The sequence below is a fragment of the Callionymus lyra genome, chromosome 8 (genome assembly GCF_982586985.1).
Source record: "Callionymus lyra chromosome 8, fCalLyr1.hap1.1, whole genome shotgun sequence".
NCBI lineage: Eukaryota > Metazoa > Chordata > Actinopteri > Syngnathiformes > Callionymidae > Callionymus > Callionymus lyra.
In genome coordinates this window covers 3,686,219-3,714,006 of record NC_141825.1, presented here as the reverse complement: position 1 = coordinate 3,714,006, position 27,788 = coordinate 3,686,219, and the positions used below count along the sequence as shown (strand labels likewise).

At 47.8% G+C, this 27,788-nt stretch overlaps 36 non-coding genes across 36 annotated transcripts; all 36 read right to left on the bottom strand.

The window, feature by feature from the left end:
* Positions 1-74: 74 nt before the first annotated feature.
* On the bottom strand, positions 75-265 carry LOC148073293 (U2 spliceosomal RNA). Its single transcript, XR_015712201.1, has one exon. It is a non-coding gene; the product is annotated as a U2 spliceosomal RNA (small nuclear RNA).
* A 684-nt stretch (positions 266-949) lies between these two features.
* Positions 950-1,113, bottom strand: LOC148073292 (U1 spliceosomal RNA). The gene has a single exon (XR_015712587.1). It is a non-coding gene; the product is annotated as a U1 spliceosomal RNA (small nuclear RNA).
* A 469-nt stretch (positions 1,114-1,582) lies between these two features.
* LOC148073291 (U2 spliceosomal RNA) lies at positions 1,583-1,773 on the bottom strand. Its single transcript, XR_015712200.1, has one exon. It is a non-coding gene; the product is annotated as a U2 spliceosomal RNA (small nuclear RNA).
* A 718-nt stretch (positions 1,774-2,491) lies between these two features.
* Positions 2,492-2,656, bottom strand: LOC148073290 (U1 spliceosomal RNA). The gene has a single exon (XR_015712498.1). It is a non-coding gene; the product is annotated as a U1 spliceosomal RNA (small nuclear RNA).
* A 704-nt stretch (positions 2,657-3,360) lies between these two features.
* LOC148073289 (U2 spliceosomal RNA) lies at positions 3,361-3,551 on the bottom strand. The gene has a single exon (XR_015712199.1). It is a non-coding gene; the product is annotated as a U2 spliceosomal RNA (small nuclear RNA).
* A 701-nt stretch (positions 3,552-4,252) lies between these two features.
* LOC148073288 (U1 spliceosomal RNA) lies at positions 4,253-4,417 on the bottom strand. The gene has a single exon (XR_015712496.1). It is a non-coding gene; the product is annotated as a U1 spliceosomal RNA (small nuclear RNA).
* Positions 4,418-5,121: 704 nt separating this feature from the next.
* On the bottom strand, positions 5,122-5,312 carry LOC148073287 (U2 spliceosomal RNA). Its single transcript, XR_015712198.1, has one exon. It is a non-coding gene; the product is annotated as a U2 spliceosomal RNA (small nuclear RNA).
* A 701-nt stretch (positions 5,313-6,013) lies between these two features.
* On the bottom strand, positions 6,014-6,178 carry LOC148073286 (U1 spliceosomal RNA). Its single transcript, XR_015712514.1, has one exon. It is a non-coding gene; the product is annotated as a U1 spliceosomal RNA (small nuclear RNA).
* Positions 6,179-6,647: 469 nt separating this feature from the next.
* On the bottom strand, positions 6,648-6,838 carry LOC148073285 (U2 spliceosomal RNA). The gene has a single exon (XR_015712197.1). It is a non-coding gene; the product is annotated as a U2 spliceosomal RNA (small nuclear RNA).
* A 718-nt stretch (positions 6,839-7,556) lies between these two features.
* On the bottom strand, positions 7,557-7,721 carry LOC148073284 (U1 spliceosomal RNA). Its single transcript, XR_015712495.1, has one exon. It is a non-coding gene; the product is annotated as a U1 spliceosomal RNA (small nuclear RNA).
* Positions 7,722-8,425: 704 nt separating this feature from the next.
* On the bottom strand, positions 8,426-8,616 carry LOC148073283 (U2 spliceosomal RNA). The gene has a single exon (XR_015712196.1). It is a non-coding gene; the product is annotated as a U2 spliceosomal RNA (small nuclear RNA).
* A 701-nt stretch (positions 8,617-9,317) lies between these two features.
* Positions 9,318-9,482, bottom strand: LOC148073282 (U1 spliceosomal RNA). The gene has a single exon (XR_015712513.1). It is a non-coding gene; the product is annotated as a U1 spliceosomal RNA (small nuclear RNA).
* Positions 9,483-9,951: 469 nt separating this feature from the next.
* On the bottom strand, positions 9,952-10,142 carry LOC148073281 (U2 spliceosomal RNA). The gene has a single exon (XR_015712195.1). It is a non-coding gene; the product is annotated as a U2 spliceosomal RNA (small nuclear RNA).
* A 718-nt stretch (positions 10,143-10,860) lies between these two features.
* On the bottom strand, positions 10,861-11,025 carry LOC148073280 (U1 spliceosomal RNA). Its single transcript, XR_015712494.1, has one exon. It is a non-coding gene; the product is annotated as a U1 spliceosomal RNA (small nuclear RNA).
* A 469-nt stretch (positions 11,026-11,494) lies between these two features.
* On the bottom strand, positions 11,495-11,685 carry LOC148073279 (U2 spliceosomal RNA). The gene has a single exon (XR_015712262.1). It is a non-coding gene; the product is annotated as a U2 spliceosomal RNA (small nuclear RNA).
* Positions 11,686-12,403: 718 nt separating this feature from the next.
* LOC148073278 (U1 spliceosomal RNA) lies at positions 12,404-12,568 on the bottom strand. The gene has a single exon (XR_015712512.1). It is a non-coding gene; the product is annotated as a U1 spliceosomal RNA (small nuclear RNA).
* Positions 12,569-13,037: 469 nt separating this feature from the next.
* On the bottom strand, positions 13,038-13,228 carry LOC148073277 (U2 spliceosomal RNA). Its single transcript, XR_015712194.1, has one exon. It is a non-coding gene; the product is annotated as a U2 spliceosomal RNA (small nuclear RNA).
* A 514-nt stretch (positions 13,229-13,742) lies between these two features.
* On the bottom strand, positions 13,743-13,907 carry LOC148073276 (U1 spliceosomal RNA). Its single transcript, XR_015712493.1, has one exon. It is a non-coding gene; the product is annotated as a U1 spliceosomal RNA (small nuclear RNA).
* Positions 13,908-14,376: 469 nt separating this feature from the next.
* LOC148073275 (U2 spliceosomal RNA) lies at positions 14,377-14,567 on the bottom strand. Its single transcript, XR_015712193.1, has one exon. It is a non-coding gene; the product is annotated as a U2 spliceosomal RNA (small nuclear RNA).
* A 701-nt stretch (positions 14,568-15,268) lies between these two features.
* On the bottom strand, positions 15,269-15,433 carry LOC148073274 (U1 spliceosomal RNA). The gene has a single exon (XR_015712522.1). It is a non-coding gene; the product is annotated as a U1 spliceosomal RNA (small nuclear RNA).
* Positions 15,434-15,902: 469 nt separating this feature from the next.
* LOC148073273 (U2 spliceosomal RNA) lies at positions 15,903-16,093 on the bottom strand. Its single transcript, XR_015712192.1, has one exon. It is a non-coding gene; the product is annotated as a U2 spliceosomal RNA (small nuclear RNA).
* Positions 16,094-16,726: 633 nt separating this feature from the next.
* On the bottom strand, positions 16,727-16,891 carry LOC148073272 (U1 spliceosomal RNA). Its single transcript, XR_015712492.1, has one exon. It is a non-coding gene; the product is annotated as a U1 spliceosomal RNA (small nuclear RNA).
* Positions 16,892-17,532: 641 nt separating this feature from the next.
* On the bottom strand, positions 17,533-17,723 carry LOC148073271 (U2 spliceosomal RNA). The gene has a single exon (XR_015712190.1). It is a non-coding gene; the product is annotated as a U2 spliceosomal RNA (small nuclear RNA).
* A 717-nt stretch (positions 17,724-18,440) lies between these two features.
* Positions 18,441-18,605, bottom strand: LOC148073270 (U1 spliceosomal RNA). The gene has a single exon (XR_015712491.1). It is a non-coding gene; the product is annotated as a U1 spliceosomal RNA (small nuclear RNA).
* A 435-nt stretch (positions 18,606-19,040) lies between these two features.
* Positions 19,041-19,231, bottom strand: LOC148073269 (U2 spliceosomal RNA). Its single transcript, XR_015712189.1, has one exon. It is a non-coding gene; the product is annotated as a U2 spliceosomal RNA (small nuclear RNA).
* A 701-nt stretch (positions 19,232-19,932) lies between these two features.
* On the bottom strand, positions 19,933-20,097 carry LOC148073268 (U1 spliceosomal RNA). The gene has a single exon (XR_015712726.1). It is a non-coding gene; the product is annotated as a U1 spliceosomal RNA (small nuclear RNA).
* Positions 20,098-20,566: 469 nt separating this feature from the next.
* On the bottom strand, positions 20,567-20,757 carry LOC148073267 (U2 spliceosomal RNA). The gene has a single exon (XR_015712596.1). It is a non-coding gene; the product is annotated as a U2 spliceosomal RNA (small nuclear RNA).
* A 700-nt stretch (positions 20,758-21,457) lies between these two features.
* Positions 21,458-21,622, bottom strand: LOC148073266 (U1 spliceosomal RNA). Its single transcript, XR_015712523.1, has one exon. It is a non-coding gene; the product is annotated as a U1 spliceosomal RNA (small nuclear RNA).
* Positions 21,623-22,091: 469 nt separating this feature from the next.
* Positions 22,092-22,282, bottom strand: LOC148073265 (U2 spliceosomal RNA). The gene has a single exon (XR_015712188.1). It is a non-coding gene; the product is annotated as a U2 spliceosomal RNA (small nuclear RNA).
* A 717-nt stretch (positions 22,283-22,999) lies between these two features.
* On the bottom strand, positions 23,000-23,164 carry LOC148073264 (U1 spliceosomal RNA). Its single transcript, XR_015712490.1, has one exon. It is a non-coding gene; the product is annotated as a U1 spliceosomal RNA (small nuclear RNA).
* Positions 23,165-23,599: 435 nt separating this feature from the next.
* On the bottom strand, positions 23,600-23,790 carry LOC148073263 (U2 spliceosomal RNA). Its single transcript, XR_015712187.1, has one exon. It is a non-coding gene; the product is annotated as a U2 spliceosomal RNA (small nuclear RNA).
* A 618-nt stretch (positions 23,791-24,408) lies between these two features.
* Positions 24,409-24,573, bottom strand: LOC148073262 (U1 spliceosomal RNA). The gene has a single exon (XR_015712489.1). It is a non-coding gene; the product is annotated as a U1 spliceosomal RNA (small nuclear RNA).
* A 469-nt stretch (positions 24,574-25,042) lies between these two features.
* LOC148073261 (U2 spliceosomal RNA) lies at positions 25,043-25,233 on the bottom strand. Its single transcript, XR_015712186.1, has one exon. It is a non-coding gene; the product is annotated as a U2 spliceosomal RNA (small nuclear RNA).
* Positions 25,234-25,747: 514 nt separating this feature from the next.
* On the bottom strand, positions 25,748-25,912 carry LOC148073260 (U1 spliceosomal RNA). Its single transcript, XR_015712488.1, has one exon. It is a non-coding gene; the product is annotated as a U1 spliceosomal RNA (small nuclear RNA).
* A 469-nt stretch (positions 25,913-26,381) lies between these two features.
* On the bottom strand, positions 26,382-26,572 carry LOC148073259 (U2 spliceosomal RNA). The gene has a single exon (XR_015712184.1). It is a non-coding gene; the product is annotated as a U2 spliceosomal RNA (small nuclear RNA).
* Positions 26,573-27,273: 701 nt separating this feature from the next.
* LOC148073258 (U1 spliceosomal RNA) lies at positions 27,274-27,438 on the bottom strand. The gene has a single exon (XR_015712487.1). It is a non-coding gene; the product is annotated as a U1 spliceosomal RNA (small nuclear RNA).
* Between the last annotated feature and the right edge of the window lie 350 nt (positions 27,439-27,788).

Sequence of the window (27,788 nt, the reverse complement as noted above, 5' to 3'; positions counted from 1 at the left end):
ACTCCACATCAATTGGGAAAGGCCTTGGCCAACCGCTTGAGGGGTTTGTACACTTAATTTCCATACAACTTTTAGGTTTTTGCACTGTTCCCAGAGATAATGCAATACCGGGTCAATGCGCAGAGAGGGTGGAGCAAGCCCCTGGCCCTTCTCCCATGTCCAAAAATCAATTTAATATATGGTCTCCATATAGGAGACGTATCAGATATTAAACTGATAAGAACAGATACTACACTTGATCTTAGCCAAAAGGCCGAGAAGCGATGGCAACCATGTGCATGACCTTTTAGAGGGGCTCGAAAGGTCAACGAGAGCCACTTACGGGGCCACAAAGGGTAAAGAACCAGAAAAGGTAGGGAGCCACATAGGGTAAGGAACCGCACAGGGTAAGGAACCACACAAAGAAAGGAACCTGACAAAGTAAGGAGCCACACAGAGTAAGTAACCAGACAAAGTAAGGAACAACACAGAGTAAGGAACCAGACAGAGTAAGGAGCAACACAGAGTAAGGAGCAACACAGGGTAAGGATCAACACAGAGTAAGGAGCCACACAGAGTAAGGGACAAGACAGAGTAAGGAGCAACACAGAGTAAGGAGCCACACAGGGTAAGGAACAACACAGAGTAAGGAGCCAAACAGGGTAAGGAACCAGACAGGGTAAGGAGCCATACAGAGAAAGGAACCAGGCAGGGTAAGGAACCAGATCTCCTTCTCCTCACTGGAATGCTCCACATCAATTGGGAAAGGCCTGGGCCAACAGTTTGAGATCAGTCCAGTGCTAAGAAGGTCGACAAAGGTCATTCACTGAGAGCGCGATTTTAACTTGATCCCAGAAGGTGATTCCAACCTACCCGGCAACTTGTTAAACCCTACAGACAAGGACAAGCCTCGGCTGAGTGTTCCACACGAGCTTGCATCAAACTAAAGCATTCTTTAACAAGTGATGAACGGGGGAGAGCGCGAACGCAGTCCCCCACTACCAGAAATTATGCAGTCGAGATTCCCACATTTGGGGAATTCGCAAAGGTCAGCATGACCTACAGTGCAATGGCCGGGCCTCGCCTTGGGTGAACCACCTTCCTGATCATGGTGTCTCCCCTCCAGGTAAGTATGAATTGTAGAGCTCATAGACTTGATGGCCTGGAAATAATCCCTTGTTCTTACTCATGGTGGGGAGTAATGAGCCACACAGGGTAAGGAACAAGGCAGAGTAAGGAGCCACACAGAGTAAGAACCCAGACCTAGTAAGGAGAGCAACACTATGAAAGGAACCAGACAGATTAAGGAACCATATAGGGTAAGGAACAAGGCAGAGTAAGGAGCCACACTATGAAAGGAACCAGACAGAGTAAGGAACCATATAGGGTAAGGAACAAGGCAGAGTAAGGAGCAACACTATGAAAGGAACCAGACAGAGTAAGGAACCATACAGGGTAAGGAGCCATACAGAGAAGGGAACCAGGAAGGGTAAGGAACGAAATACCCCCATCCTTCTCCTCACTTGAACACTCCACATCAATTGGGAAAGGCCTTGGCCAACCGCTTGAGGGGTTTGTACACTTAATTTCCATACAACTTTTAGGTTTTTGCACTGTTCCCAGAGATAATGCAATACCGGGTCAATGCGCAGAGAGGGTGGAGCAAGCCCCTGGCCCTTCTCCCATGTCCAAAAATCAATTTAATATATGGTCTCCATATAGGAGACGTATCAGATATTAAACTGATAAGAACAGATACTACACTTGATCTTAGCCAAAAGGCCGAGAAGCGATGGCAACCATGTGCATGACCTTTTAGAGGGGCTCGAAAGGTCAACGAGAGCCACTTACGGGGCCACAAAGGGTAAAGAACCAGAAAAGGTAGGGAGCCACATAGGGTAAGGAACCACACAGGGTAAGGAACCACACAGGGTAAGGAGCCACACAAAGAAAGGAACCTGACAAAGTAAGGAGCCACACAGAGTAAGTAACCAGACAGAGTAAGGAACAACACAGAGTAAGGAACCAGACAGAGTAAGGAGCAACACAGAGTAAGGAGCAACACAGGGTAAGGAACAACACAGAGTAAGGAGCCACACAGAGTAAGGAGCCACACAGAGTAAGGGACAAGACAGAGTAAGGAGCCACACAGAGTAAGGAGCCACACAGGGTAAGGAACAACACAGAGTAAGGAGCCAAACAGGTTAAGGAACCAGACAGGGTAAGGAGCCATACAGAGAAAGGAACCAGGCAGGGTAAGGAACCAGATCTCCTTCTCCTCACTGGAATGCTCCACATCAATTGGGAAAGGCCTGGGCCAACAGTTTGAGATCAGTCCAGTGCTAAGAAGGTCGACAAAGGTCATTCACTGAGAGCGCGATTTTAACTTGATCCCAGAAGGTGATTCCAACCTACCCGGCAACTTGTTAAACCCTACAGACAAGGACAAGCCTCGGCTGAGTGTTCCACACGAGCTTGCATCAAACTAAAGCATTCTTTAACAAGTGATGAACGGGGGAGAGCGCGAACGCAGTCCCCCACTACCAGAAATTATGCAGTCGAGATTCCCACATTTGGGGAATTCGCAAAGGTCAGCATGACCTAGAGTGCAATGGCCGGGCCTCGCCTTGGGTGAACCACCTTCCTGATCATGGTGTCTCCCCTGCCAGGTAAGTATGAATTGTAGAGCTCATAGACTTGATGGCCTGGAAATAATCCCTTGTTCTTACTCATGGTGGGGAGTAATGAGCCACACAGGGTGAGGAACAAGGCAGAGTAAGGAGCCACACAGAGTAAGAACCCAGACCTAGTAAGGAGAGCAACACTATGAAAGGAACCAGACAGATTAAGGAACCATATAGGGTAAGGAACAAGGCAGAGTAAGGAGCCACACTATGAAAGGAACCAGACAGAGTAAGGAACCATATAGGGTAAGGAACAAGGCAGAGTAAGGAGCAACACTATGAAAGGAACCAGACAGAGTAAGGAACCATACAGTAAGTAAGTAAGTAAGTAAGTAATATATATTTATATAGCGCTTTTCGAGACCAGGGTCACAAAGCGCTTTAACAATCAAAACAATACTCAAAACAGTACATACTTCAAAGATCAAGACAACACCGAGAACAACACAGGAGTTCGAGAAATTCAAGGAAAAGCCTGAACAAATAGAAACGTCTTAAGATGTTTCTTAAAGGAGTCAGTAGACTCCATCAAGCGCAAAGAGAGACAGGGTAAGGAGCCATACAGAGAAGGGAACCAGGAAGGGTAAGGAACGAAATACCCCCATCCTTCTCCTCACTTGAACACTCCACATCAATTGGGAAAGGCCTTGGCCAACCGCTTGAGGGGTTTGTACACTTAATTTCCATACAACTTTTAGGTTTTTGCACTGTTCCCAGAGATAATGCAATACCGGGTCAATGCGCAGAGAGGGTGGAGCAAGCCCCTGGCCCTTCTCCCATGTCCAAAAATCAATTTAATATATGGTCTCCATATAGGAGACGTATCAGATATTAAACTGATAAGAACAGATACTACACTTGATCTTAGCCAAAAGGCCGAGAAGCGATGGCAACCATGTGCATGACCTTTTAGAGGGGCTCGAAAGGTCAACGAGAGCCACTTACGGGGCCACAAAGGGTAAAGAACCAGAAAAGGTAGGGAGCCACATAGGGTAAGGAACCACACAGGGTAAGGAACCACACAGGGTAAGGAGCCACACAAAGAAAGGAACCTGACAAAGTAAGGAGCCACACAGAGTAAGTAACCAGACAGAGTAAGGAACAACACAGAGTAAGGAACCAGACAGAGTAAGGAGCAACACAGGGTAAGGAACAACACAGAGTAAGGAGCCACAAAGAGTAAGGAGCCACACAGAGTAAGGGACAAGACAGAGTAAGGAGCAACACAGAGTAAGGAGCCACACAGGGTAAGGAACAACACAGAGTAAGGAGCCAAACAGGGTAAGGAACCAGACAGGGTAAGGAGCCATACAGAGAAAGGAACCAGGCAGGGTAAGGAACCAGATCTCCTTCTCCTCACTGGAATGCTCCACATCAATTGGGAAAGGCCTGGGCCAACAGTTTGAGATCAGTCCAGTGCTAAGAAGGTCGACAAAGGTCATTCACTGAGAGCGCGATTTTAACTTGATCCCAGAAGGTGATTCCAACCTACCCGGCAACTTGTTAAACCCTACAGACAAGGACAAGCCTCGGCTGAGTGTTCCACACGAGCTTGCATCAAACTAAAGCATTCTTTAACAAGTGATGAACGGGGGAGAGCGCGAACGCAGTCCCCCACTACCAGAAATTATGCAGTCGAGATTCCCACATTTGGGGAATTCGCAAAGGTCAGCATGACCTAGAGTGCAATGGCCGGGCCTCGCCTTGGGTGAACCACCTTCCTGATCATGGTGTCTCCCCTGCCAGGTAAGTATGAATTGTAGAGCTCATAGACTTGATGGCCTGGAAATAATCCCTTGTTCTTACTCATGGTGGGGAGTAATGAGCCACACAGGGTGAGGAACAAGGCAGAGTAAGGAGCCACACAGAGTAAGAACCCAGACCTAGTAAGGAGAGCAACACTATGAAAGGAACCAGACAGATTAAGGAACCATATAGGGTAAGGAACAAGGCAGAGTAAGGAGCCACACTATGAAAGGAACCAGACAGAGTAAGGAACCATATAGGGTAAGGAACAAGGCAGAGTAAGGAGCAACACTATGAAAGGAACCAGACAGAGTAAGGAACCATACAGTAAGTAAGTAAGTAAGTAAGTAATATATATTTATATAGCGCTTTTCGAGACCAGGGTCACAAAGCGCTTTAACAATCAAAACAATACTCAAAACAGTACATACTTCAAAGATCAAGACAACACCGAGAACAACACAGGAGTTCGAGAAATTCAAGGAAAAGCCTGAACAAATAGAAACGTCTTAAGATGTTTCTTAAAGGAGTCAGTAGACTCCATCAAGCGCAAAGAGAGACAGGGTAAGGAGCCATACAGAGAAGGGAACCAGGAAGGGTAAGGAACGAAATACCCCCATCCTTCTCCTCACTTGAACACTCCACATCAATTGGGAAAGGCCTTGGCCAACCGCTTGAGGGGTTTGTACACTTAATTTCCATACAACTTTTAGGTTTTTGCACTGTTCCCAGAGATAATGCAATACCGGGTCAATGCGCAGAGAGGGTGGAGCAAGCCCCTGGCCCTTCTCCCATGTCCAAAAATCAATTTAATATATGGTCTCCATATAGGAGACGTATCAGATATTAAACTGATAAGAACAGATACTACACTTGATCTTAGCCAAAAGGCCGAGAAGCGATGGCAACCATGTGCATGACCTTTTAGAGGGGCTCGAAAGGTCAACGAGAGCCACTTACGGGGCCACAAAGGGTAAAGAACCAGAAAAGGTAGGGAGCCACATAGGGTAAGGAACCACACAGGGTAAGGAACCACACAGGGTAAGGAGCCACACAAAGAAAGGAACCTGACAAAGTAAGGAGCCACACAGAGTAAGTAACCAGACAGAGTAAGGAACAACACAGAGTAAGGAACCAGACAGAGTAAGGAGCAACACAGGGTAAGGAACAACACAGAGTAAGGAGCCACAAAGAGTAAGGAGCCACACAGAGTAAGGGACAAGACAGAGTAAGGAGCAACACAGAGTAAGGAGCCACACAGGGTAAGGAACAACACAGAGTAAGGAGCCAAACAGGGTAAGGAACCAGACAGGGTAAGGAGCCATACAGAGAAAGGAACCAGGCAGGGTAAGGAACCAGATCTCCTTCTCCTCACTGGAATGCTCCACATCAATTGGGAAAGGCCTGGGCCAACAGTTTGAGATCAGTCCAGTGCTAAGAAGGTCGACAAAGGTCATTCACTGAGAGCGCGATTTTAACTTGATCCCAGAAGGTGATTCCAACCTACCCGGCAACTTGTTAAACCCTACAGACAAGGACAAGCCTCGGCTGAGTGTTCCACACGAGCTTGCATCAAACTAAAGCATTCTTTAACAAGTGATGAACGGGGGAGAGCGCGAACGCAGTCCCCCACTACCAGAAATTATGCAGTCGAGATTACCACATTTGGGGAATTCGCAAAGGTCAGCATGACCTAGAGTGCAATGGCCGGGCCTCGCCTTGGGTGAACCACCTTCCTGATCATGGTGTCTCCCCTGCCAGGTAAGTATGAATTGTAGAGCTCATAGACTTGATGGCCTGGAAATAATCCCTTGTTCTTACTCATGGTGGGGAGTAATGAGCCACACAGGGTAAGGAACAAGGCAGAGTAAGGAGCCACACAGAGTAAGAACCCAGACCTAGTAAGGAGAGCAACACTATGAAAGGAACCAGACAGATTAAGGAACCATATAGGGTAAGGAACAAGGCAGAGTAAGGAGCCACACTATGAAAGGAACCAGACAGAGTAAGGAACCATATAGGGTAAGGAACAAGGCAGAGTAAGGAGCAACACTATGAAAGGAACCAGACAGAGTAAGGAACCATACAGGGTAAGGAGCCATACAGAGAAGGGAACCAGGAATGGTAAGGAACGAAATACCCCCATCCTTCTCCTCACTTGAACACTCCACATCAATTGGGAAAGGCCTTGGCCAACCGCTTGAGGGGTTTGTACACTTAATTTCCATACAACTTTTAGGTTTTTGCACTGTTCCCAGAGATAATGCAATACCGGGTCAATGCGCAGAGAGGGTGGAGCAAGCCCCTGGCCCTTCTCCCATGTCCAAAAATCAATTTAATATATGGTCTCCATATAGGAGACGTATCAGATATTAAACTGATAAGAACAGATACTACACTTGATCTTAGCCAAAAGGCCGAGAAGCGATGGCAACCATGTGCATGACCTTTTAGAGGGGCTCGAAAGGTCAACGAGAGCCACTTACGGGGCCACAAAGGGTAAAGAACCAGAAAAGGTAGGGAGCCACATAGGGTAAGGAACCACACAGGGTAAGGAACCACACAGGGTAAGGAGCCACACAAAGAAAGGAATCTGACAAAGTAAGGAGCCACACAGAGTAAGTAACCAGACAGAGTAAGGAACAACACAGAGTAAGGAACCAGACAGAGTAAGGAGCAACACAGAGTAAGGAGCAACACAGGGTAAGGAACAACACAGAGTAAGGAGCCACAAAGAGTAAGGAGCCACACAGAGTAAGGGACAAGACAGAGTAAGGAGCAACACAGAGTAAGGAGCCACACAGGGTAAGGAACAACACAGAGTAAGGAGCCAAACAGGGTAAGGAACCAGACAGGGTAAGGAGCCATACAGAGAAAGGAACCAGGCAGGGTAAGGAACCAGATCTCCTTCTCCTCACTGGAATGCTCCACATCAATTGGGAAAGGCCTGGGCCAACAGTTTGAGATCAGTCCAGTGCTAAGAAGGTCGACAAAGGTCATTCACTGAGAGCGCGATTTTAACTTGATCCCAGAAGGTGATTCCAACCTACCCGGCAACTTGTTAAACCCTACAGACAAGGACAAGCCTCGGCTGAGTGTTCCACACGAGCTTGCATCAAACTAAAGCATTCTTTAACAAGTGATGAACGGGGGAGAGCGCGAACGCAGTCCCCCACTACCAGAAATTATGCAGTCGAGATTCCCACATTTGGGGAATTCGCAAAGGTCAGCATGACCTAGAGTGCAATGGCCGGGCCTCGCCTTGGGTGAACCACCTTCCTGATCATGGTGTCTCCCCTGCCAGGTAAGTATGAATTGTAGAGCTCATAGACTTGATGGCCTGGAAATAATCCCTTGTTCTTACTCATGGTGGGGAGTAATGAGCCACACAGGGTGAGGAACAAGGCAGAGTAAGGAGCCACACAGAGTAAGAACCCAGACCTAGTAAGGAGAGCAACACTATGAAAGGAACCAGACAGATTAAGGAACCATATAGGGTAAGGAACAAGGCAGAGTAAGGAGCCACACTATGAAAGGAACCAGACAGAGTAAGGAACCATATAGGGTAAGGAACAAGGCAGAGTAAGGAGCAACACTATGAAAGGAACCAGACAGAGTAAGGAACCATACAGTAAGTAAGTAAGTAAGTAAGTAATATATATTTATATAGCGCTTTTCGAGACCAGGGTCACAAAGCGCTTTAACAATCAAAACAATACTCAAAACAGTACATACTTCAAAGATCAAGACAACACCGAGAACAACACAGGAGTTCGAGAAATTCAAGGAAAAGCCTGAACAAATAGAAACGTCTTAAGATGTTTCTTAAAGGAGTCAGTAGACTCCATCAAGCGCAAAGAGAGACAGGGTAAGGAGCCATACAGAGAAGGGAACCAGGAAGGGTAAGGAACGAAATACCCCCATCCTTCTCCTCACTTGAACACTCCACATCAATTGGGAAAGGCCTTGGCCAACCGCTTGAGGGGTTTGTACACTTAATTTCCATACAACTTTTAGGTTTTTGCACTGTTCCCAGAGATAATGCAATACCGGGTCAATGCGCAGAGAGGGTGGAGCAAGCCCCTGGCCCTTCTCCCATGTCCAAAAATCAATTTAATATATGGTCTCCATATAGGAGACGTATCAGATATTAAACTGATAAGAACAGATACTACACTTGATCTTAGCCAAAAGGCCGAGAAGCGATGGCAACCATGTGCATGACCTTTTAGAGGGGCTCGAAAGGTCAACGAGAGCCACTTACGGGGCCACAAAGGGTAAAGAACCAGAAAAGGTAGGGAGCCACATAGGGTAAGGAACCACACAGGGTAAGGAACCACACAGGGTAAGGAGCCACACAAAGAAAGGAACCTGACAAAGTAAGGAGCCACACAGAGTAAGTAACCAGACAGAGTAAGGAACAACACAGAGTAAGGAACCAGACAGAGTAAGGAGCAACACAGGGTAAGGAACAACACAGAGTAAGGAGCCACAAAGAGTAAGGAGCCACACAGAGTAAGGGACAAGACAGAGTAAGGAGCAACACAGAGTAAGGAGCCACACAGGGTAAGGAACAACACAGAGTAAGGAGCCAAACAGGGTAAGGAACCAGACAGGGTAAGGAGCCATACAGAGAAAGGAACCAGGCAGGGTAAGGAACCAGATCTCCTTCTCCTCACTGGAATGCTCCACATCAATTGGGAAAGGCCTGGGCCAACAGTTTGAGATCAGTCCAGTGCTAAGAAGGTCGACAAAGGTCATTCACTGAGAGCGCGATTTTAACTTGATCCCAGAAGGTGATTCCAACCTACCCGGCAACTTGTTAAACCCTACAGACAAGGACAAGCCTCGGCTGAGTGTTCCACACGAGCTTGCATCAAACTAAAGCATTCTTTAACAAGTGATGAACGGGGGAGAGCGCGAACGCAGTCCCCCACTACCAGAAATTATGCAGTCGAGATTACCACATTTGGGGAATTCGCAAAGGTCAGCATGACCTAGAGTGCAATGGCCGGGCCTCGCCTTGGGTGAACCACCTTCCTGATCATGGTGTCTCCCCTGCCAGGTAAGTATGAATTGTAGAGCTCATAGACTTGATGGCCTGGAAATAATCCCTTGTTCTTACTCATGGTGGGGAGTAATGAGCCACACAGGGTAAGGAACAAGGCAGAGTAAGGAGCCACACAGAGTAAGAACCCAGACCTAGTAAGGAGAGCAACACTATGAAAGGAACCAGACAGATTAAGGAACCATATAGGGTAAGGAACAAGGCAGAGTAAGGAGCCACACTATGAAAGGAACCAGACAGAGTAAGGAACCATATAGGGTAAGGAACAAGGCAGAGTAAGGAGCAACACTATGAAAGGAACCAGACAGAGTAAGGAACCATACAGGGTAAGGAGCCATACAGAGAAGGGAACCAGGAAGGGTAAGGAACGAAATACCCCCATCCTTCTCCTCACTTGAACACTCCACATCAATTGGGAAAGGCCTTGGCCAACCGCTTGAGGGGTTTGTACACTTAATTTCCATACAACTTTTAGGTTTTTGCACTGTTCCCAGAGATAATGCAATACCGGGTCAATGCGCAGAGAGGGTGGAGCAAGCCCCTGGCCCTTCTCCCATGTCCAAAAATCAATTTAATATATGGTCTCCATATAGGAGACGTATCAGATATTAAACTGATAAGAACAGATACTACACTTGATCTTAGCCAAAAGGCCGAGAAGCGATGGCAACCATGTGCATGACCTTTTAGAGGGGCTCGAAAGGTCAACGAGAGCCACTTACGGGGCCACAAAGGGTAAAGAACCAGAAAAGGTAGGGAGCCACATAGGGTAAGGAACCACACAGGGTAAGGAACCACACAGGGTAAGGAGCCACACAAAGAAAGGAACCTGACAAAGTAAGGAGCCACACAGAGTAAGTAACCAGACAGAGTAAGGAACAACACAGAGTAAGGAACCAGACAGAGTAAGGAGCAACACAGAGTAAGGAGCAACACAGGGTAAGGAACAACACAGAGTAAGGAGCCACAAAGAGTAAGGAGCCACACAGAGTAAGGGACAAGACAGAGTAAGGAGCAACACAGAGTAAGGAGCCACACAGGGTAAGGAACAACACAGAGTAAGGAGCCAAACAGGGTAAGGAACCAGACAGGGTAAGGAGCCATACAGAGAAAGGAACCAGGCAGGGTAAGGAACCAGATCTCCTTCTCCTCACTGGAATGCTCCACATCAATTGGGAAAGGCCTGGGCCAACAGTTTGAGATCAGTCCAGTGCTAAGAAGGTCGACAAAGGTCATTCACTGAGAGCGCGATTTTAACTTGATCCCAGAAGGTGATTCCAACCTACCCGGCAACTTGTTAAACCCTACAGACAAGGACAAGCCTCGGCTGAGTGTTCCACACGAGCTTGCATCAAACTAAAGCATTCTTTAACAAGTGATGAACGGGGGAGAGCGCGAACGCAGTCCCCCACTACCAGAAATTATGCAGTCGAGATTCCCACATTTGGGGAATTCGCAAAGGTCAGCATGACCTAGAGTGCAATGGCCGGGCCTCGCCTTGGGTGAACCACCTTCCTGATCATGGTGTCTCCCCTGCCAGGTAAGTATGAATTGTAGAGCTCATAGACTTGATGGCCTGGAAATAATCCCTTGTTCTTACTCATGGTGGGGAGTAATGAGCCACACAGGGTGAGGAACAAGGCAGAGTAAGGAGCCACACAGAGTAAGAACCCAGACCTAGTAAGGAGAGCAACGCTATGAAAGGAACCAGACAGATTAAGGAACCATATAGGGTAAGGAACAAGGCAGAGTAAGGAGCCACACTATGAAAGGAACCAGACAGAGTAAGGAACCATATAGGGTAAGGAACAAGGCAGAGTAAGGAGCAACACTATGAAAGGAACCAGACAGAGTAAGGAACCATACAGGGTAAGGAGCCATACAGAGAAGGGAACCAGGAAGGGTAAGGAACGAAATACCCCCATCCTTCTCCTCACTTGAACACTCCACATCAATTGGGAAAGGCCTTGGCCAACCGCTTGAGGGGTTTGTACACTTAATTTCCATACAACTTTTAGGTTTTTGCACTGTTCCCAGAGATAATGCAATACCGGGTCAATGCGCAGAGAGGGTGGAGCAAGCCCCTGGCCCTTCTCCCATGTCCAAAAATCAATTTAATATATGGTCTCCATATAGGAGACGTATCAGATATTAAACTGATAAGAACAGAGACTACACTTGATCTTAGCCAAAAGGCCGAGAAGCGATGGCAACCATGTGCATGACCTTTTAGAGGGGCTCGAAAGGTCAACGAGAGCCACTTACGGGGCCACAAAGGGTAAAGAACCAGAAAAGGTAGGGAGCCACATAGGGTAAGGAACCACACAGGGTAAGGAACCACACAGGGTAAGGAGCCACACAAAGAAAGGAACCTGACAAAGTAAGGAGCCACACAGAGTAAGTAACCAGACAGAGTAAGGAACAACACAGAGTAAGGAACCAGACAGAGTAAGGAGCAACACAGAGTAAGGAGCAACACAGGGTAAGGAACAACACAGAGTAAGGAGCCACACAGTGTAAGGAGCCACACAGAGTAAGGGACAAGACAGAGTAAGGAGCAACACAGAGTAAGGAGCCACACAGGGTAAGGAACAACACAGAGTAAGGAGCCAAACAGGTTAAGGAACCAGACAGGGTAAGGAGCCATACAGAGAAAGGAACCAGGCAGGGTAAGGAACCAGATCTCCTTCTCCTCACTGGAATGCTCCACATCAATTGGGAAAGGCCTGGGCCAACAGTTTGAGATCAGTCCAGTGCTAAGAAGGTCGACAAAGGTCATTCACTGAGAGCGCGATTTTAACTTGATCCCAGAAGGTGATTCCAACCTACCCGGCAACTTGTTAAACCCTACAGACAAGGACAAGCCTCGGCTGAGTGTTCCACACGAGCTTGCATCAAACTAAAGCATTCTTTAACAAGTGATGAACGGGGGAGAGCGCGAACGCAGTCCCCCACTACCAGAAATTATGCAGTCGAGATTACCACATTTGGGGAATTCGCAAAGGTCAGCATGACCTAGAGTGCAATGGCCGGGCCTCGCCTTGGGTGAACCACCTTCCTGATCATGGTGTCTCCCCTGCCAGGTAAGTATGAATTGTAGAGCTCATAGACTTGATGGCCTGGAAATAATCCCTTGTTCTTACTCATGGTGGGGAGTAATGAGCCACACAGGGTAAGGAACAAGGCAGAGTAAGGAGCCACACAGAGTAAGAACCCAGACCTAGTAAGGAGAGCAACACTATGAAAGGAACCAGACAGATTAAGGAACCATATAGGGTAAGGAACAAGGCAGAGTAAGGAGCCACACTATGAAAGGAACCAGACAGAGTAAGGAACCATATAGGGTAAGGAACAAGGCAGAGTAAGGAGCAACACTATGAAAGGAACCAGACAGAGTAAGGAACCATACAGGGTAAGGAGCCATACAGAGAAGGGAACCAGGAAGGGTAAGGAACGAAATACCCCCATCCTTCTCCTCACTTGAACACTCCACATCAATTGGGAAAGGCCTTGGCCAACCGCTTGAGGGGTTTGTACACTTAATTTCCATACAACTTTTAGGTTTTTGCACTGTTCCCAGAGATAATGCAATACCGGGTCAATGCGCAGAGAGGGTGGAGCAAGCCCCTGGCCCTTCTCCCATGTCCAAAAATCAATTTAATATATGGTCTCCATATAGGAGACGTATCAGATATTAAACTGATAAGAACAGATACTACACTTGATCTTAGCCAAAAGGCCGAGAAGCGATGGCAACCATGTGCATGACCTTTTAGAGGGGCTCGAAAGGTCAACGAGAGCCACTTACGGGGCCACAAAGGGTAAAGAACCAGAAAAGGTAGGGAGCCACATAGGGTAAGGAACCACACAGGGTAAGGAGCCACACAGAGTAAGGGACAAGACAGAGTAAGGAGCAACACAGAGTAAGGAGCCACACAGGGTAAGGAACAACACAGAGTAAGGAGCCAAACAGGGTAAGGAGCCATACAGAGAAAGGAACCAGGCAGGGTAAGGAACCAGATCTCCTTCTCCTCACTGGAATGCTCCACATCAATTGGGAAAGGCCTGGGCCAACAGTTTGAGATCAGTCCAGTGCTAAGAAGGTCGACAAAGGTCATTCACTGAGAGCGCGATTTTAACTTGATCCCAGAAGGTGATTCCAACCTACCCGGCAACTTGTTAAACCCTACAGACAAGGACAAGCCTCGGCTGAGTGTTCCACACGAGCTTGCATCAAACTAAAGCATTCTTTAACAAGTGATGAACGGGGGAGAGCGCGAACGCAGTCCCCCACTACCAGAAATTATGCAGTCGAGATTCCCACATTTGGGGAATTCGCAAAGGTCAGCATGACCTAGAGTGCAATGGCCGGGCCTCGCCTTGGGTGAACCACCTTCCTGATCATGGTGTCTCCCCTGCCAGGTAAGTATGAATTGTAGAGCTCATAGACTTGATGGCCTGGAAATAATCCCTTGTTCTTACTCATGGTGGGGAGTAATGAGCCACACAGGGTAAGGAACAAGGCAGAGTAAGGAGCCACACAGAGTAAGAACCCAGACCTAGTAAGGAGAGCAACACTATGAAAGGAACCAGACAGATTAAGGAACCATATAGGGTAAGGAACAAGGCAGAGTAAGGAGCCACACTATGAAAGGAACCAGACAGAGTAAGGAACCATATAGGGTAAGGAACAAGGCAGAGTAAGGAGCAACACTATGAAAGGAACCAGACAGAGTAAGGAACCATACAGGGTAAGGAGCCATACAGAGAAGGGAACCAGGAAGGGTAAGGAACGAAATACCCCCATCCTTCTCCTCACTTGAACACTCCACATCAATTGGGAAAGGCCTTGGCCAACCGCTTGAGGGGTTTGTACACTTAATTTCCATACAACTTTTAGGTTTTTGCACTGTTCCCAGAGATAATGCAATACCGGGTCAATGCGCAGAGAGGGTGGAGCAAGCCCCTGGCCCTTCTCCCATGTCCAAAAATCAATTTAATATATGGTCTCCATATAGGAGACGTATCAGATATTAAACTGATAAGAACAGATACTACACTTGATCTTAGCCAAAAGGCCGAGAAGCGATGGCAACCATGTGCATGACCTTTTAGAGGGGCTCGAAAGGTCAACGAGAGCCACTTACGGGGCCACAAAGGGTAAAGAACCAGAAAAGGTAGGGAGCCACATAGGGTAAGGAACCACACAGGGTAAGGAACCACACAGGGTAAGGAGCCACACAAAGAAAGGAACCTGACAAAGTAAGGAGCCACACAGAGTAAGTAACCAGACAGAGTAAGGAACAACACAGAGTAAGGAACCAGACAGAGTAAGGAGCAACACAGAGTAAGGAGCAACACAGGGTAAGGAACAACACAGAGTAAGGAGCCACACAGAGTAAGGAGCCACACAGAGTAAGGGACAAGACAGAGTAAGGAGCAACACAGAGTAAGGAGCCACACAGGGTAAGGAACAACACAGAGTAAGGAGCCAAACAGGGTAAGGAGCCATACAGAGAAAGGAACCAGGCAGGGTAAGGAACCAGATCTCCTTCTCCTCACTGGAATGCTCCACATCAATTGGGAAAGGCCTGGGCCAACAGTTTGAGATCAGTCCAGTGCTAAGAAGGTCGACAAAGGTCATTCACTGAGAGCGCGATTTTAACTTGATCCCAGAAGGTGATTCCAACCTACCCGGCAACTTGTTAAACCCTACAGACAAGGACAAGCCTCGGCTGAGTGTTCCACACGAGCTTGCATCAAACTAAAGCATTCTTTAACAAGTGATGAACGGGGGAGAGCGCAAACGCAGTCCCCCACTACCAGAAATTATGCAGTCGAGATTCCCACATTTGGGGAATTCGCAAAGGTCAGCATGACCTAGAGTGCAATGGCCGGGCCTCGCCTTGGGTGAACCACCTTCCTGATCATGGTGTCTCCCCTGCCAGGTAAGTATGAATTGTAGAGCTCATAGACTTGATGGCCTGGAAATAATCCCTTGTTCTTACTCATGGTGGGGAGTAATGAGCCACACAGGGTAAGGAACAAGGCAGAGTAAGGAGCCACACAGAGTAAGAACCCAGACCTAGTAAGGAGAGCAACACTATGAAAGGAACCAGACAGATTAAGGAACCATATAGGGTAAGGAACAAGGCAGAGTAAGGAGCCACACTATGAAAGGAACCAGACAGAGTAAGGAACCATATAGGGTAAGGAACAAGGCAGAGTAAGGAGCAACACTATGAAAGGAACCAGACAGAGTAAGGAACCATACAGGGTAAGGAGCCATACAGAGAAGGGAACCAGGAAGGGTAAGGAACGAAATACCCCCATCCTTCTCCTCACTTGAACACTCCACATCAATTGGGAAAGGCCTTGGCCAACCGCTTGAGGGGTTTGTACACTTAATTTCCATACAACTTTTAGGTTTTTGCACTGTTCCCAGAGATAATGCAATACCGGGTCAATGCGCAGAGAGGGTGGAGCAAGCCCCTGGCCCTTCTCCCATGTCCAAAAATCAATTTAATATATGGTCTCCATATAGGAGACGTATCAGATATTAAACTGATAAGAACAGATACTACACTTGATCTTAGCCAAAAGGCCGAGAAGCGATGGCAACCATGTGCATGACCTTTTAGAGGGGCTCGAAAGGTCAACGAGAGCCACTTACGGGGCCACAAAGGGTAAAGAACCAGAAAAGGTAGGGAGCCACATAGGGTAAGGAACCACACAGGGTAAGGAACCACACAGGGTAAGGAGCCACACAAAGAAAGGAACCTGACAAAGTAAGGAGCCACACAGAGTAAGTAACCAGACAGAGTAAGGAACAACACAGAGTAAGGAACCAGACAGAGTAAGGAGCAACACAGAGTAAGGAGCAACACAGGGTAAGGAACAACACAGAGTAAGGAGCCACACAGAGTAAGGAGCCACACAGAGTAAGGAGCCAAACAGGGTAAGGAGCCATACAGAGAAAGGAACCAGGCAGGGTAAGGAACCAGATCTCCTTCTCCTCACTGGAATGCTCCACATCAATTGGGAAAGGCCTGGGCCAACAGTTTGAGATCAGTCCAGTGCTAAGAAGGTCGACAAAGGTCATTCACTGAGAGCGCGATTTTAACTTGATCCCAGAAGGTGATTCCAACCTACCCGGCAACTTGTTAAACCCTACAGACAAGGACAAGCCTCGGCTGAGTGTTCCACACGAGCTTGCATCAAACTAAAGCATTCTTTAACAAGTGATGAACGGGGGAGAGCGCGAACGCAGTCCCCCACTACCAGAAATTATGCAGTCGAGATTCCCACATTTGGGGAATTCGCAAAGGTCAGCATGACCTAGAGTGCAATGGCCGGGCCTCGCCTTGGGTGAACCACCTTCCTGATCATGGTGTCTCCCCTGCCAGGTAAGTATGAATTGTAGAGCTCATAGACTTGATGGCCTGGAAATAATCCCTTGTTCTTACTCATGGTGGGGAGTAATGAGCCACACAGGGTAAGGAACAAGGCAGAGTAAGGAGCCACACAGAGTAAGAACCCAGACCTAGTAAGGAGAGCAACACTATGAAAGGAACCAGACAGATTAAGGAACCATATAGGGTAAGGAACAAGGCAGAGTAAGGAGCCACACTATGAAAGGAACCAGACAGAGTAAGGAACCATATAGGGTAAGGAACAAGGCAGAGTAAGGAGCCACACAGAGTAAGAACCCAGACCTAGTAAGGAGAGCAACACTATGAAAGGAACCAGACAGATTAAGGAACCATATAGGGTAAGGAACAAGGCAGAGTAAGGAGCCACACTATGAAAGGAACCAGACAGAGTAAGGAACCATATAGGGTAAGGAACAAGGCAGAGTAAGGAGCAACACTATGAAAGGAACCAGACAGAGTAAGGAACCATACAGGGTAAGGAGCCATACAGAGAAGGGAACCAGGAAGGGTAAGGAACGAAATACCCCCATCCTTCTCCTCACTTGAACACTCCACATCAATTGGGAAAGGCCTTGGCCAACCGCTTGAGGGGTTTGTACACTTAATTTCCATACAACTTTTAGGTTTTTGCACTGTTCCCAGAGATAATGCAATACCGGGTCAATGCGCAGAGAGGGTGGAGCAAGCCCCTGGCCCTTCTCCCATGTCCAAAAATCAATTTAATATATGGTCTCCATATAGGAGACGTATCAGATATTAAACTGATAAGAACAGATACTACACTTGATCTTAGCCAAAAGGCCGAGAAGCGATGGCAACCATGTGCATGACCTTTTAGAGGGGCTCGAAAGGTCAACGAGAGCCACTTACGGGGCCACAAAGGGTAAAGAACCAGAAAAGGTAGGGAGCCACATAGGGTAAGGAACCACACAGGGTAAGGAACCACACAGGGTAAGGAGCCACACAAAGAAAGGAACCTGACAAAGTAAGGAGCCACACAGAGTAAGTAACCAGACAGAGTAAGGAACAACACAGAGTAAGGAACCAGACAGAGTAAGGAGCAACATAGAGTAAGGAGCAACACAGGGTAAGGAACAACACAGAGTAAGGAGCCACACAGAGTAAGGAGCCACACAGAGTAAGGGACAAGACAGAGTAAGGAGCAACACAGAGTAAGGAGCCACACAGGGTAAGGAACAACACAGAGTAAGGAGCCAAACAGGTTAAGGAACCAGACAGGGTAAGGAGCCATACAGAGAAAGGAACCAGGCAGGGTAAGGAACCAGATTTCCTTCTCCTCACTGGAATGCTCCACATCAATTGGGAAAGGCCTGGGCCAACAGTTTGAGATCAGTCCAGTGCTAAGAAGGTCGACAAAGGTCATTCACTGAGAGCGCGATTTTAACTTGATCCCAGAAGGTGATTCCAACCTACCCGGCAACTTGTTAAACCCTACAGACAAGGACAAGCCTCGGCTGAGTGTTCCACACGAGCTTGCATCAAACTAAAGCATTCTTTAACGAGGATGAACGGGGGAGAGCGCGAACGCAGTCCCCCACTACCAGAAATTATGCAGTCGAGATTCCCACATTTGGGGAATTCGCAAAGGTCAGCATGACCTAGAGTGCAATGGCCGGGCCTCGCCTTGGGTGAACCACCTTCCTGATCATGGTGTCTCCCCTGCCAGGTAAGTATGAATTGTAGAGCTCATAGACTTGATGGCCTGGAAATAATCCCTTGTTCTTACTCATGGTGGGGAGTAAGGAGCCACACAGAGTAAGAACCCAGACCTAGTAAGGAGAGCAACACTATGAAAGGAACCAGACAGATTAAGGAACCATATAGGGTAAGGAACAAGGCAGAGTAAGGAGCCACACTATGAAAGGAACCAGACAGAGTAAGGAACCATATAGGGTAAGGAACAAGGCAGAGTAAGGAGCAACACTATGAAAGGAACCAGACAGAGTAAGGAACCATACAGGGTAAGGAGCCATACAGAGAAGGGAACCAGGAAGGGTAAGGAACGAAATACCCCCATCCTTCTCCTCACTTGAACACTCCACATCAATTGGGAAAGGCCTTGGCCAACCGCTTGAGGGGTTTGTACACTTAATTTCCATACAACTTTTAGGTTTTTGCACTGTTCCCAGAGATAATGCAATACCGGGTCAATGCGCAGAGAGGGTGGAGCAAGCCCCTGGCCCTTCTCCCATGTCCAAAAATCAATTTAATATATGGTCTCCATATAGGAGACGTATCAGATATTAAACTGATAAGAACAGATACTACACTTGATCTTAGCCAAAAGGCCGAGAAGCGATGGCAACCATGTGCATGACCTTTTAGAGGGGCTCGAAAGGTCAACGAGAGCCACTTACGGGGCCACAAAGGGTAAAGAACCAGAAAAGGTAGGGAGCCACATAGGGTAAGGAACCACACAGGGTAAGGAACCACACAGGGTAAGGAGCCACACAAAGAAAGGAACCTGACAAAGTAAGGAGCCACACAGAGTAAGTAACCAGACAGAGTAAGGAACAACACAGAGTAAGGAACCAGACAGAGTAAGGAGCAACACAGAGTAAGGAGCAACACAGGGTAAGGAACAACACAGAGTAAGGAGCCACACAGAGTAAGGAGCCACACAGAGTAAGGGACAAGACAGAGTAAGGAGCAACACAGAGTAAGGAGCCACACAGGGTAAGGAACAACACAGAGTAAGGAGCCAAACAGGGTAAGGAGCCATACAGAGAAAGGAACCAGGCAGGGTAAGGAACCAGATCTCCTTCTCCTCACTGGAATGCTCCACATCAATTGGGAAAGGCCTGGGCCAACAGTTTGAGATCAGTCCAGTGCTAAGAAGGTCGACAAAGGTCATTCACTGAGAGCGCGATTTTAACTTGATCCCAGAAGGTGATTCCAACCTACCCAGCAACTTGTTAAACCCTACAGACAAGGACAAGCCTCGGCTGAGTGTTCCACACGAGCTTGCATCAAACTAAAGCATTCTTTAACAAGTGATGAACGGGGGAGAGCGCGAACGCAGTCCCCCACTACCAGAAATTATGCAGTCGAGATTCCCACATTTGGGGAATTCGCAAAGGTCAGCATGACCTAGAGTGCAATGGCCTGGCCTCGCCTTGGGTGAACCACCTTCCTGATCATGGTGTCTCCCCTGCCAGGTAAGTATGAATTGTAGAGCTCATAGACTTGATGGCCTGGAAATAATCCCTTGTTCTTACTCATGGTGGGGAGTAATGAGCCACACAGGGTAAGGAACAAGGCAGAGTAAGGAGCCACACAGAGTAAGAACCCAGACCTAGTAAGGAGAGCAACACTATGAAAGGAACCAGACAGATTAAGGAACCATATAGGGTAAGGAACAAGGCAGAGTAAGGAGCCACACTATGAAAGGAACCAGACAGAGTAAGGAACCATATAGGGTAAGGAACAAGGCAGAGTAAGGAGCAACACTATGAAAGGAACCAGACAGAGTAAGGAACCATACAGGGTAAGGAGCCATACAGAGAAGGGAACCAGGAAGGGTAAGGAACGAAATACCCCCATCCTTCTCCTCACTTGAACACTCCACATCAATTGGGAAAGGCCTTGGCCAACCGCTTGAGGGGTTTGTACACTTAATTTCCATACAACTTTTAGGTTTTTGCACTGTTCCCAGAGATAATGCAATACCGGGTCAATGCGCAGAGAAGGTGGAGCAAGCCCCTGGCCCTTCTCCCATGTCCAAAAATCAATTTAATATATGGTCTCCATATAGGAGACGTATCAGATATTAAACTGATAAGAACAGATACTACACTTGATCTTAGCCAAAAGGCCGAGAAGCGATGGCAACCATGTGCATGACCTTTTAGAGGGGCTCGAAAGGTCAACGAGAGCCACTTACGGGGCCACAAAGGGTAAAGAACCAGAAAAGGTAGGGAGCCACATAGGGTAAGGAACCACACAGGGTAAGGAACCACACAGGGTAAGGAGCCACACAAAGAAAGGAACCTGACAAAGTAAGGAGCCACACAGAGTAAGTAACCAGACAGAGTAAGGAACAACACAGAGTAAGGAACCAGACAGAGTAAGGAGCAACACAGAGTAAGGAGCAACACAGGGTAAGGAACAACACAGAGTAAGGAGCCACACAGAGTAAGGAGCCACACAGAGTAAGGGACAAGACAGAGTAAGGAGCAACACAGAGTAAGGAGCCACACAGGGTAAGGAACAACACAGAGTAAGGAGCCAAACAGGGTAAGGAGCCATACAGAGAAAGGAACCAGGCAGGGTAAGGAACCAGATCTCCTTCTCCTCACTGGAATGCTCCACATCAATTGGGAAAGGCCTGGGCCAACAGTTTGAGATCAGTCCAGTGCTAAGAAGGTCGACAAAGGTCATTCACTGAGAGCGCGATTTTAACTTGATCCCAGAAGGTGATTCCAACCTACCCGGCAACTTGTTAAACCCTACAGACAAGGACAAGCCTCGGCTGAGTGTTCCACACGAGCTTGCATCAAACTAAAGCATTCTTTAACAAGTGATGAACGGGGAGAGCGCGAACGCAGTCCCCCACTACCAGAAATTATGCAGTCGAGATTCCCACATTTGGGGAATTCGCAAAGGTCAGCATGACCTAGAGTGCAATGGCCGGGCCTCGCCTTGGGTGAACCACCTTCCTGATCATGGTGTCTCCCCTGCCAGGTAAGTATGAATTGTAGAGCTCATAGACTTGATGGCCTGGAAATAATCCCTTGTTCTTACTCATGGTGGGGAGTAATGAGCCACACAGGGTAAGGAACAAGGCAGAGTAAGGAGCCACACAGAGTAAGAACCCAGACCTAGTAAGGAGAGCAACACTATGAAAGGAACCAGACAGATTAAGGAACCATATAGGGTAAGGAACAAGGCAGAGTAAGGAGCCACACTATGAAAGGAACCAGACAGAGTAAGGAACCATATAGGGTAAGGAACAAGGCAGAGTAAGGAGCAACACTATGAAAGGAACCAGACAGAGTAAGGAACCATACAGGGTAAGGAGCCATACAGAGAAGGGAACCAGGAAGGGTAAGGAACGAAATACCCCCATCCTTCTCCTCACTTGAACACTCCACATCAATTGGGAAAGGCCTTGGCCAACCGCTTGAGGGGTTTGTACACTTAATTTCCATACAACTTTTAGGTTTTTGCACTGTTCCCAGAGATAATGCAATACCGGGTCAATGCGCAGAGAGGGTGGAGCAAGCCCCTGGCCCTTCTCCCATGTCCAAAAATCAATTTAATATATGGTCTCCATATAGGAGACGTATCAGATATTAAACTGATAAGAACAGATACTACACTTGATCTTAGCCAAAAGGCCGAGAAGCGATGGCAACCATGTGCATGACCTTTTAGAGGGGCTCGAAAGGTCAACGAGAGCCACTTACGGGGCCACAAAGGGTAAAGAACCAGAAAAGGTAGGGAGCCACATAGGGTAAGGAACCACACAGGGTAAGGAACCACACAGGGTAAGGAGCCACACAAAGAAAGGAACCTGACAAAGTAAGGAGCCACACAGAGTAAGTAACCAGACAGAGTAAGGAACAACACAGAGTAAGGAACCAGACAGAGTAAGGAGCAACATAGAGTAAGGAGCAACACAGGGTAAGGAACAACACAGAGTAAGGAGCCACACAGAGTAAGGAGCCACACAGAGTAAGGGACAAGACAGAGTAAGGAGCAACACAGAGTAAGGAGCCACACAGGGTAAGGAACAACACAGAGTAAGGAGCCAAACAGGTTAAGGAACCAGACAGGGTAAGGAGCCATACAGAGAAAGGAACCAGGCAGGGTAAGGAACCAGATTTCCTTCTCCTCACTGGAATGCTCCACATCAATTGGGAAAGGCCTGGGCCAACAGTTTGAGATCAGTCCAGTGCTAAGAAGGTCGACAAAGGTCATTCACTGAGAGCGCGATTTTAACTTGATCCCAGAAGGTGATTCCAACCTACCCGGCAACTTGTTAAACCCTACAGACAAGGACAAGCCTCGGCTGAGTGTTCCACACGAGCTTGCATCAAACTAAAGCATTCTTTAACGAGGATGAACGGGGGAGAGCGCGAACGCAGTCCCCCACTACCAGAAATTATGCAGTCGAGATTCCCACATTTGGGGAATTCGCAAAGGTCAGCATGACCTAGAGTGCAATGGCCGGGCCTCGCCTTGGGTGAACCACCTTCCTGATCATGGTGTCTCCCCTGCCAGGTAAGTATGAATTGTAGAGCTCATAGACTTGATGGCCTGGAAATAATCCCTTGTTCTTACTCATGGTGGGGAGTAAGGAGCCACACAGAGTAAGAACCCAGACCTAGTAAGGAGAGCAACACTATGAAAGGAACCAGACAGATTAAGGAACCATATAGGGTAAGGAACAAGGCAGAGTAAGGAGCCACACTATGAAAGGAACCAGACAGAGTAAGGAACCATATAGGGTAAGGAACAAGGCAGAGTAAGGAGCAACACTATGAAAGGAACCAGACAGAGTAAGGAACCATACAGGGTAAGGAGCCATACAGAGAAGGGAACCAGGAAGGGTAAGGAACGAAATACCCCCATCCTTCTCCTCACTTGAACACTCCACATCAATTGGGAAAGGCCTTGGCCAACCGCTTGAGGGGTTTGTACACTTAATTTCCATACAACTTTTAGGTTTTTGCACTGTTCCCAGAGATAATGCAATACCGGGTCAATGCGCAGAGAGGGTGGAGCAAGCCCCTGGCCCTTCTCCCATGTCCAAAAATCAATTTAATATATGGTCTCCATATAGGAGACGTATCAGATATTAAACTGATAAGAACAGATACTACACTTGATCTTAGCCAAAAGGCCGAGAAGCGATGGCAACCATGTGCATGACCTTTTAGAGGGGCTCGAAAGGTCAACGAGAGCCACTTACGGGGCCACAAAGGGTAAAGAACCAGAAAAGGTAGGGAGCCACATAGGGTAAGGAACCACACAGGGTAAGGAACCACACAGGGTAAGGAGCCACACAAAGAAAGGAACCTGACAAAGTAAGGAGCCACACAGAGTAAGTAACCAGACAGAGTAAGGAACAACACAGAGTAAGGAACCAGACAGAGTAAGGAGCAACACAGAGTAAGGAGCAACACAGGGTAAGGAACAACACAGAGTAAGGAGCCACACAGAGTAAGGAGCCACACAGAGTAAGGGACAAGACAGAGTAAGGAGCAACACAGAGTAAGGAGCCACACAGGGTAAGGAACAACACAGAGTAAGGAGCCAAACAGGGTAAGGAACCAGACAGGGTAAGGAGCCATACAGAGAAAGGAACCAGGCAGGGTAAGGAACCAGATCTCCTTCTCCTCACTGGAATGCTCCACATCAATTGGGAAAGGCCTGGGCCAACAGTTTGAGATCAGTCCAGTGCTAAGAAGGTCGACAAAGGTCATTCACACGAGCTTGCATCAAACTAAAGCATTCTTTAACAAGTGATGAACGGGGGAGAGCGCGAACGCAGTCCCCCACTACCAGAAATTATGCAGTCGAGATTCCCACATTTGGGGAATTCGCAAAGGTCAGCATGACCTAGAGTGCAATGGCCGGGCCTCGCCTTGGGTGAACCACCTTCCTGATCATGGTGTCTCCCCTGCCAGGTAAGTATGAATTGTAGAGCTCATAGACTTGATGGCCTGGAAATAATCCCTTGTTCTTACTCATGGTGGGGAGTAATGAGCCACACAGGGTAAGGAACAAGGCAGAGTAAGGAGCCACACAGAGTAAGAACCCAGACCTAGTAAGGAGAGCAACACTATGAAAGGAACCAGACAGATTAAGGAACCATATAGGGTAAGGAACAAGGCAGAGTAAGGAGCCACACTATGAAAGGAACCAGACAGAGTAAGGAACCATATAGGGTAAGGAACAAGGCAGAGTAAGGAGCAACACTATGAAAGGAACCAGACAGAGTAAGGAACCATACAGGGTAAGGAGCCATACAGAGAAGGGAACCAGGAAGGGTAAGGAACGAAATACCCCCATCCTTCTCCTCACTTGAACACTCCACATCAATTGGGAAAGGCCTTGGCCAACCGCTTGAGGGGTTTGTACACTTAATTTCCATACAACTTTTAGGTTTTTGCACTGTTCCCAGAGATAATGCAATACCGGGTCAATGCGCAGAGAGGGTGGAGCAAGCCCCTGGCCCTTCTCCCATGTCCAAAAATCAATTTAATATATGGTCTCCATATAGGAGACGTATCAGATATTAAACTGATAAGAACAGATACTACACTTGATCTTAGCCAAAAGGCCGAGAAGCGATGGCAACCATGTGCATGACCTTTTAGAGGGGCTCGAAAGGTCAACGAGAGCCACTTACGGGGCCACAAAGGGTAAAGAACCAGAAAAGGTAGGGAGCCACATAGGGTAAGGAACCACACAGGGTAAGGAGCCACACAGAGTAAGGGACAAGACAGAGTAAGGAGCAACACAGAGTAAGGAGCCACACAGGGTAAGGAACAACACAGAGTAAGGAGCCAAACAGGGTAAGGAGCCATACAGAGAAAGGAACCAGGCAGGGTAAGGAACCAGATCTCCTTCTCCTCACTGGAATGCTCCACATCAATTGGGAAAGGCCTGGGCCAACAGTTTGAGATCAGTCCAGTGCTAAGAAGGTCGACAAAGGTCATTCACTGAGAGCGCGATTTTAACTTGATCCCAGAAGGTGATTCCAACCTACCCGGCAACTTGTTAAACACTACAGACAAGGACAAGCCTCGGCTGAGTGTTCCACACGAGCTTGCATCAAACTAAAGCATTCTTTAACAAGTGATGAACGGGGGAGAGCGCGAACGCAGTCCCCCACTACCAGAAATTATGCAGTCGAGATTCCCACATTTGGGGAATTCGCAAAGGTCAGCATGACCTAGAGTGCAATGGCCGGGCCTCGCCTTGGGTGAACCACCTTCCTGATCATGGTGTCTCCCCTGCCAGGTAAGTATGAATTGTAGAGCTCATAGACTTGATGGCCTGGAAATAATCCCTTGTTCTTACTCATGGTGGGGAGTAATGAGCCACACAGGGTAAGGAACAAGGCAGAGTAAGGAGCCACACAGAGTAAGAACCCAGACCTAGTAAGGAGAGCAACACTATGAAAGGAACCAGACAGATTAAGGAACCATATAGGGTAAGGAACAAGGCAGAGTAAGGAGCCACACTATGAAAGGAACCAGACAGAGTAAGGAACCATATAGGGTAAGGAACAAGGCAGAGTAAGGAGCAACACTATGAAAGGAACCAGACAGAGTAAGGAACCATACAGGGTAAGGAGCCATACAGAGAAGGGAACCAGGAAGGGTAAGGAACGAAATACCCCCATCCTTCTCCTCACTTGAACACTCCACATCAATTGGGAAAGGCCTTGGCCAACCGCTTGAGGGGTTTGTACACTTAATTTCCATACAACTTTTAGGTTTTTGCACTGTTCCCAGAGATAATGCAATACCGGGTCAATGCGCAGAGAGGGTGGAGCAAGCCCCTGGCCCTTCTCCCATGTCCAAAAATCAATTTAATATATGGTCTCCATATAGGAGACGTATCAGATATTAAACTGATAAGAACAGATACTACACTTGATCTTAGCCAAAAGGCCGAGAAGCGATGGCAACCATGTGCATGACCTTTTAGAGGGGCTCGAAAGGTCAACGAGAGCCACTTACGGGGCCACAAAGGGTAAAGAACCAGAAAAGGTAGGGAGCCACATAGGGTAAGGAACCACACAGGGTAAGGAACCACACAGGGTAAGGAGCCACACAAAGAAAGGAACCTGACAAAGTAAGGAGCCACACAGAGTAAGTAACCAGACAGAGTAAGGAACAACACAGAGTAAGGAACCAGACAGAGTAAGGAGCAACACAGAGTAAGGAGCAACACAGGGTAAGGAACAACACAGAGTAAGGAGCCACACAGAGTAAGGAGCCACACAGAGTAAGGGACAAGACAGAGTAAGGAGCAACACAGAGTAAGGAGCCACACAGGGTAAGGAACAACACAGAGTAAGGAGCCAAACAGGGTAAGGAGCCATACAGAGAAAGGAACCAGGCAGGGTAAGGAACCAGATCTCCTTCTCCTCACTGGAATGCTCCACATCAATTGGGAAAGGCCTGGGCCAACAGTTTGAGATCAGTCCAGTGCTAAGAAGGTCGACAAAGGTCATTCACTGAGAGCGCGATTTTAACTTGATCCCAGAAGGTGATTCCAACCTACCCGGCAACTTGTTAAACCCTACAGACAAGGACAAGCCTCGGCTGAGTGTTCCACACGAGCTTGCATCAAACTAAAGCATTCTTTAACAAGTGATGAACGGGGGAGAGCGCGAACGCAGTCCCCCACTACCAGAAATTATGCAGTCGAGATTCCCACATTTGGGGAATTCGCAAAGGTCAGCATGACCTAGAGTGCAATGGCCGGGCCTCGCCTTGGGTGAACCACCTTCCTGATCATGGTGTCTCCCCTGCCAGGTAAGTATGAATTGTAGAGCTCATAGACTTGATGGCCTGGAAATAATCCCTTGTTCTTACTCATGGTGGGGAGTAATGAGCCACACAGGGTAAGGAACAAGGCAGAGTAAGGAGCCACACAGAGTAAGAACCCAGACCTAGTAAGGAGAGCAACACTATGAAAGGAACCAGACAGATTAAGGAACCATATAGGGTAAGGAACAAGGCAGAGTAAGGAGCCACACTATGAAAGGAACCAGACAGAGTAAGGAACCATATAGGGTAAGGAACAAGGCAGAGTAAGGAGCAAGACTATGAAAGGAACCAGACAGAGTAAGGAACCATACAGGGTAAGGAGCCATACAGAGAAGGGAACCAG